This window comes from Ambystoma mexicanum, chromosome 12, assembly GCF_040938575.1.
Source record: "Ambystoma mexicanum isolate Mex_15411 chromosome 12, UKY_AmexF1_1, whole genome shotgun sequence".
Lineage (NCBI taxonomy): Eukaryota > Metazoa > Chordata > Amphibia > Caudata > Ambystomatidae > Ambystoma > Ambystoma mexicanum.
In genome coordinates, this window is record NC_090936.1 from 1,159,292,670 (window position 1) to 1,159,301,105 (window position 8,436).

Sequence of the window (8,436 nt, forward strand, 5' to 3'; positions counted from 1 at the left end):
CCTAACGGGCTGTGCAATAGAGTATTGAAAATGGCTTTACTTTTTAACAGCATCCTAACTAACCGTGCAGTTCCTGCAACTTGGCACACCTCTATTATTATACCGGTTTTCAAAAAGGGTGACCATACTTCTCCAATAAGCTACCATCCAATTGCCCTCCTGGACGCTGACAGTAAGATTTTTCTGCATACATTTTGAAAGACATGTAGGCCTGGATAGCTAAAACAAACCGTCAGTCAAGGTTTCAGACAGGGTTCAGGAGGGGAATGGGAAGGGCGCGGAATGGTTATTAAATCAATGCTTTTATTGGAAGATCTGCTAATAAAGGAGCACATCCTCTATTGGTTGCTTGTGTTGATCTCGCACAAGCCTTTGATACGGTGGACAGATCAAGGCTTTGGCGAAAACTTAAGCAATGAAACTTCCCTGCAAACCTTTTAGCTATTCTTGTGCATCTTCATTCTGGTTCAGAGCTTCGAGTGCGTCTGGACTGGAATGGTTCCCTATCTAAGCCTATTCCATATGCCAGAGGTCTAAGTCAGCGGTGCGCTTTAGCCCCACGCCTATTCATCCTCTACCTGTCTGATATGTGAGAACATTTAGAGGCCACTGCTTTTGTTCCTCCAAAGATTGCTGGAGAGAAAGTACACTGACTTAGCTATGCTGACGACGACCTCCTATTGGACAGGACTCAAGTTGGTTTACAGCATTTATTGGCGGCTTTCTCTGTTTATAGCAAGAACACTTGGTTGAAAACGAATCCTCAAAAAACAATCATACTGTGTTTAAGAGGCAACCCTCGGGTCACTAATTACATTTGGAAATTGGGAGATTCTAAGTTTATGGTTGCCCAGAACATGAGATATCTGGGATTCATCCTAACAATGGTATCACTATGAGGGGTTGTAGAAGGCAAATCGTTTGAAAAGGGTACGCAATTTGGTATCCAAATGAACTGCCCGCGAATGTTGCCGCATTACTTTTCTTCTCCTCATTTCCTGCTACAAGTTTACACAATCGGAGGAGCCTGGGAGCATGGAGATCTCTGGCTGGGAACCAGGACCTGTCTTCAGGACAGTATCCTTTCCAAACCACTAAATACTCAATTCTGTTCCAATAGTGCCGTGAGTGAAGAATGCAGGATATCTCATACTCTTTCTCTGGTCCTACCGACACTACTCGGGACAGAAACCGCTTAGAATATTTCACTGATTTAAGAAGAGAGACATGAAAAACTGGATGTATTTTATAGGTCTTAGGTAATCGCAATCTCATGGCTACAGGATGTATGATTCTTTCTATGAGTGGGGGACCTATGTAAGGGTTTTCATGTGGGAACAGGCAGGGATGCGAGTATGTTTTGTAGATAACCAGACCAGGTCACAAGAGACATAAGGGGTCTAGGTTTCCTTATCTTATCTGCATTGTGCCTAGCACTCTTCTAAGCTTCTACTAAGTGCTAGTGGGCTTCTCATTCCTTCTTGAAGGTGTTCTACCAGAGTCGTGTTGGCAGATGTGATGAATCTGATGGTGTCATTACTACTTTCCCAGAGGTGACCTCTCCCCCATGTGGCCAGGGAACAGCAGCCGCTACCTTACTGCACTCCTAGATCTAAAGCTGTCCAGAGGGAGGAAGGGCTTGACTTTCCGCATGAGGGAGAGCTCATACCAAGCGGTATGAATTTTCTTAGCTATGTGTATCTTGAAGGAGAAGTGTTTGTCGATGTGGAACCCAAGGGAGTTGGCACAGGAGGTGAGCTCGGGTGTGACGCCCTCAGGGTTCATGGTTCATAGCTGTCACGACTCGCTCCCTTCGCTCCCGTTCCCACCACTTGGGGGCATGATTTGGGGTTTATTCCCTACTGGACCTTTCCTCCGAACCTTATGCTACAGTGCTGTGATGAATTGGGAGCGCTAAATCCCTATTTTCCAAGCTACTTCCCTTCCGGATCCATTCCAGGTTTTTGGCAGCCAGCATGCTTCTTTAACCAAATGACTATGCTTCCCAGAATGCCTGGTCCACTGCTCCACCTCCACCCTCCACCTCCATAGGTAACAGCTGTGGCTGCAGGTGCAGCAATCAGCACACCTGAGGCGTGTGCTCGTTAAGCAGCTTTAAAAGCCTCAGTCTTACTTCAGTCCAGGGCTGGTCATCGTTTGCAGTGTTCCTGTTGTGACTAGTGCCTTGTTCCTTGTTCCTTGCCTTTGTACCTAGTACCTAGTTCCTGTTTTCTTGTTCCTCCGCCCTGAATTTCGGATTCATGTGCTAATTGATTCTGCTCCCTTGATTCCCTTTTTCTCTTCCTCTGTTTGCAGGCAGCATTTCTCAGTGTTTTCCCCTGTTAGATGCAGCCCAGTTTGTCTGTGTTCTATATTTCTTTGACTCTGTCCTTTGCTGCTGTAAACCCGTATGCCTTAGCCTTCCTCTTAGATTAGCATCCTGTCTTTCCCTTGGAGGGGTAGGGGGAAGTTTGCATTGGTTATTTCGTTTTTCCCTGCTCCTGATCCTTATTTTCCATTGGGATCCATTCCATGTTTTCCATTGCACAACTGCATTTATTTCCCATTTGATATTTAGGTGTGGTGTGCGGTTGTAGCTAGCTCCTGTGTGAATGCTTATGTTTTCCTCACTAATTTGTAATCACTATTCCAACTTAGGTATTTAGTTTTCCTCCCATTGCTGTTCTAGCCTTTCTGGGTCCCAGTTTCTTCAACAGGATTCGTGGGCTAGCTGACATTCAAGAGGTTTATCTCATCCTCGTGAGTACAGTTCTTTCGTTCCCTTATTTAATACCATCAAGAGTGTTAGTTCACAGATCCTGTCATTGCTTGCCCTCCACGTGGGTTTAGCGCTGTCAGTACCTGTAACAGCAATTGGGGGTAAGGCGCTTGCCGACTTTCCTCGCGGTCAGGTGCTTACCCCACATCCCTTTTCATATATTGGTTTTGTTGTCACACTCTATTTGCACTCCTGGGTTCTAGCATACATGAGTCGTTGTTCCTGTGTGCACGTAGTTTAATTCGAAGCTATTCACTGTGTGATTTAGTGCACATTTCCCTTGCCATATTCGCTGCCTTTGTACTCGCCTGACTAATCCTGACAGAATGACCAGCCCAAAATTCCCATTGAATATGGCAAGTTTAAGAAAGAAAGGCAGCAAGGCCTCTAACAAGTTTGTACAGAAAGCTTCCCCTACATTTACCTGTGACAATCAAATCACTAGTCCTGACTTAAATGAACTCCTTGTCACGAATGGGCATTTACGTGCAAAGTATTTTTCCCATAGGATGGCACATCCTACATTGCCTGATCCTAGTTCTATCTTTTGTTTTGATCCCGATTCTATGTCAGCGCAAGCCTTAGCCGCAGAAAACAACACACTCTTAGACTTATTATACAAGAGTACCTCTGTTGTTGAACCCCATGATTCCAGTTGTGCTTCACCTCAGATAGAACAGTTTCATGGTACAAACATAAAGAATGGAGGGGTTCCTTGCATAACTTCTGTTTTCTACCCTCAGTCTAAAGCATACTCCTTTGCACAGGTACATACTGTAGTCCCTAATGCCAAGAGGTCTAATGTCAATAGTTTGCTTAAGGGAAACACAGACCAAGTTGGTAAGAGAAACTATAAATCACAGAACCTGCGAGCAGTAGAGGACAATGTACAATCGGTGCACATCCAGATTGCTAGTGCAGGATCCAGCCCTGATGCCACTATGCTTCCCCCTGTGCCTACTGATAGTGATGTACAGTTAATGCAGGGCATGCTAAGAGCTAAGCTTGAGGAGTTAAGACAAGAATTCATTTCTTTACAAGAGGAGAATAAAACCTTGCACTCTTTACTGAATACACCTCAGACTTTATCTGTTGATGTTGAGGAAGTGAACACTGTTCAGCCCCTGAGTGCAGAGACTTTGGTAAACCATGATATTTGTCAATATGTTAGATCTATTGGGAGTGAAGGTCTTTCGTCTAGCACAGCGCTTAATCTGGGCACAGTTTCTAACAATTGTTCTGCTGTTTGTCAGGGATTGCAGTTAGCTGAAGATTTACAAGCCACTCCTTTACCTAAAATTTCCTGTGTAGCAGTTTGTCATAATTCTGAGCTAGCACACATACAAGCTTCTGATTTCCAAACACAATCCACAATGGTGGCATACACAGATTCAGTCACTACAGTAGGCTTAGGCCCTGCTCTTGATACAGCTGCTGAGACTGAAGTAGATGTTAAAGCTGATGTGGAAAACGATGTTACCTCTGGGTTCACTCTTCCTTCTGCCAATTTTGATCAATACGAACAGTCAGAGACAGTACAGATTTCATGTTCTGATGGACTCATTCCACAGTATACAGAACCAAAAAACCTGCAGGCGATTCCTGAACTGTTGATTGTTAATCTGCCTCTTTCAGAAGCTAAAACAGAGGAATGGACAATTGACGAAATCCTGATTAACAGAGACTTTACTATGGTGATTCCACTGGTTGATTTTGACTTCTACAAAGAAAGAGACTCTGTGTCACCCACTAAAGAAAGGGACTGCAAGGGTACAGCTCAGTCTTTGGTTACTGGTGCCAAGGAGTCTACTGCCCTAAAGGTGCCCTCCATTCCTGAGCCACCAATGTGTCTGTCAACTTCTGAGACTTCTGTCTGTCCTCCTACAACCATTGACTCTTCTATGATCCAAACCACAGCCCTGCAGTCATCTTTGGCACACGTGTCTTCAACCAATGAACCGCTGCCATGTCTGCCATTTACTCAAGAGCCAGTCCCAAAGACCTGGACATGTTTGTATCCAGCAACCGAGATTGCTTCAGCTTGCATGCCTTCAGCCTCAAGGTTTCCCCTGGCCTGCCTGTCTTCAGCTACAGTGACTCATCCTGCAGATCATCCTTCAGCTTTAGAGCCTCCGGTAGTCCATCAAAAGTGCATGTCTTCAGTCCCGGAGTATGCTGAGTATTTGCCTTCAGTTCATGAGACGCCTGTATCCTGCTTAGCCTCGCTGCCAATATCAGAGGTATACCTGTCTACACCATCAGATCCTGCTGTATTTACTTCTGCTCCAGCGATTCCTCCTGAATCCCAACCATTTACTGTCGATGAACGTCTAGCTTGCCTTTCTTTTGCTTCAGGAGGAGCACCAGAATGCCTGCCTTTTCCACAAGACGATTCTCCCAACTGCTTCACTTTAGCATCAGAGCCTCCTAAAAATGCAGCATCAGAGTTTGAGACTTTTGCCAGCTCCCGCTTCAGAGTCATCAAGCTGGACCAAGTGGTGAGTCAGAACCACTCACCTGGGTGTGCACAGGGGGTGGTGCAGACCGGCGTATTACCTACAGGACTTGTGCAACAGAATTCCGCCAAGAAGCACCAGTTGGGTGCTAGTAGCCAAAGGAAGGGAATGACTGCTGCAGTTCAAAATGTGTCTGTTATTGCTCCTTCTGCGAGTGTGCCTGAAATACCAAGTACTGCGTCTATCACTCCTATCAGTATGCCAAATGTCCCTGTAGTTGTATCCCACGTGCAACAAGGTGGTTACACGACTGTCACCAGGAGTACCAGCCTTGTACAACCCATTGGACTTTCAGGTCTCCAAGGCGTAGAACATGTGCAATCAAACCTTAGTCACTTTCAACCACAAGCCTTTTCCCAGATGGATGACAGAAGAAAATCTGAACCTCTACCTCAGCCGCCACCTTCTCTAATGGCTGAACATAAACCTTTCCTGAAGCCAGCAATTTCCTCACCTCCCGCATGTCCACTCTCGGCAGAAAGGCTAACAGGGCTTCTACCATTGTCTAAGGCATGTTGCACCAGCCTGCCTCCCTCCTCAAAGTCTTATAAGGGTCCACTCCCAGTGACTGAGCTTCCTGGACCTTCCAACTCTGCTTCAGGTCCTGCAAGTCCTTCATGCCTTTCTTCGAACCATGAGTCTCTTCCTCACCAGAAGCCACCGTTTCCATCAGTACCACCTCCAAAGACAAAGCGCTCCTATCATGGAAGTCCATCTGCCTTTGCCCACAGGCCACCATTTCCATCAGTGCCACCTCCAAAGAAAAAGCACTCCCATCATGGAAAGAAGATGTCTCGTGCGGGTGGCGGGCACCCGAAGACGGCCGTAGGAGGGGGTATACTGTCACGACTCGCTCCCTTCGCTCCCGTTCCCACCACTTGGGGGCATGATTTGGGGTTTATTCCCTACTGGACCTTTCCTCCGAACCTTATGCTACAGTGCTGTGATGAATTGGGAGCGCTAAATCCCTATTTTCCAAGCTACTTCCCTTCCGGATCCATTCCAGGTTTTTGGCAGCCAGCATGCTTCTTTAACCAAATGACTATGCTTCCCAGAATGCCTGGCCCACTGCTCCACCTCCACCCTTGCAGGACAAGGTTGGGTGGAGGATAGGTAACAGCTGTGGCTGCAGGTGCAGCAATCAGCACACCTGAGGCGTGTGCTCGTTAAGCAGCTTTAAAAGCCTCAGTCTTACTTCAGTCCAGGGCTGGTCATCGTTTGCAGTGTTCCTGTTGTGACTAGTGCCTTGTTCCTTGTTCCTTGCCTTTGTACCTAGTACCTAGTTCCTGTTTTCTTGTTCCTCCGCCCTGAATTTCGGATTCATGTGCTAATTGATTCTGCTCCCTTGATTCCCTTTTTGTCTTCCTCTGTTTGCAGGCAGCATTTCTCAGTGTTTTTCCCTGTTAGATGCAGCCCAGTTTGTCTGTGTTCTATATTTCTTTGACTCTGTCCTTTGCTGCTGTAAACCCGTATGCCTTAGCCTTCCTCTTAGATTAGCATCCTGTCTTTCCCTTGGAGGGGTAGGGGGAAGTTTGCATTGGTTATTTCGTTTTTCCCTGCTCCTGATCCTTATTTTCCAATGGGATCCATTCCATGTTTTCCATTGCACAACTGCATTTATTTCCCATTTGATATTTAGGTGTGGTGTGCGGTTGTTGCTAGCTCCTGTGTGAATGCTTATGTTTTCCTCACTAATTTGTAATCACTATTCCAACTTAGGTATTTAGTTTTCCTCCCATTGCTGTTCTAGCCTTTCTGGGTCCCAGTTTCTTCAACAGGATTCGTGGGCTAGCTGACATTCAAGAGGTTTATCTCGTCCTCGTGAGTACAGTTCTTTCGTTCCCTTATTTAATACCATCAAGAGTGTTAGTTCACAGATCCTGTCATTGCTTGCCCTCCACGTGGGTTTAGCGCTGTCAGTACCTGTAACAGCAATTGGGGGTAAGGCGCTTGCCGACTTTCCTCGCGGTCAGGTGCTAACCCCACATCCCTTTTCATATATTGGTTTTGTTGTCACACTCTATTTGCACTCCTGGGTTCTAGCATACATGAGTCGTTGTTCCTGTGTGCACGTAGTTTAATTCGAAGCTATTCACTGTGTGATTTAGTGCACATTTCCCTTGCCATATTCGCTGCCTTTGTACTCGCCTGACTAATCCTGACAATAGCCTGGTTGTATATCTGGGTGTTCAGTGATGTTGGTGAGGAGTAGGAATTTGGTCTTGGAGGTGTTGAGCTTCATGAATGCACTGGCCATCCAAGATTAGATCAGCGAGAGGCAGCTTTTGAGCCTGTGGATGTCCTTGATGAAGTCGATCTTGAGGTATAGCTGTGTGTCATCAGCGTATTGGTTGATGTGGATGTTGTGTGTGGGTAGGAGGGCTCCCAGCAGCTCCACATATAGATTGAAGATCATTGGGGAGAGGATGGAACCCTTCAGAACTCCACATGTGATGGCTAGCATTGGCGATCTAGAGGAGTCCATCTGAACAAACTGCTGGTGGTTGGCGAGGTAGGATTTGAACCAGCGTAGGGCAAGGTTGCTGATCCCCATGCGCCGATGTAGGTTGTACTTGAGCACCTGGTGGTCTACCGTGTCGAAAGCGGCAGAGAGGTCTAGTAGAACCAGGAAGCAGGGCTGGCTGTCATCAGGGATGTTGAGGGCGTTGTCGACCATGTGTATTGTTGCCGCTTCCATGCTGCATCTGGTTCTGAACCCATCTTACCAATTTCCCAGACCGCCCAAAAATTGAGAGCCCTTATAGCAGCAATAAGAGAAATTGTATAACACCAGTTAGGCTAAGCCCAAGAACATCAAAAGGCAATCTATAATAAACACGCTGTGGTCAGGTCCTTCTCCGTAGGTCAATCTGTCTTAGTACTCCTTCCAACAGCTCCAAATAAGATGTTTTCAAAGTGGTACAGGCCATTTAAGATCTTAGAGAGAAGAGGGCGTGGCCAAGATAGCGGAGCGGTAAGAAACCTGTCTCCCACCCGCTCCAACCATCAGCCTGACCTACATCTATGGCAGTGACCTGAAGCATCATCCATTTGATGCCTACACCGACATGAGAAGCGGCAGTCGCAGAGGCGCCCTGGGGGAGCAGAGGGACCTATAGTGGCAAGATAAGCGGGCTAAGG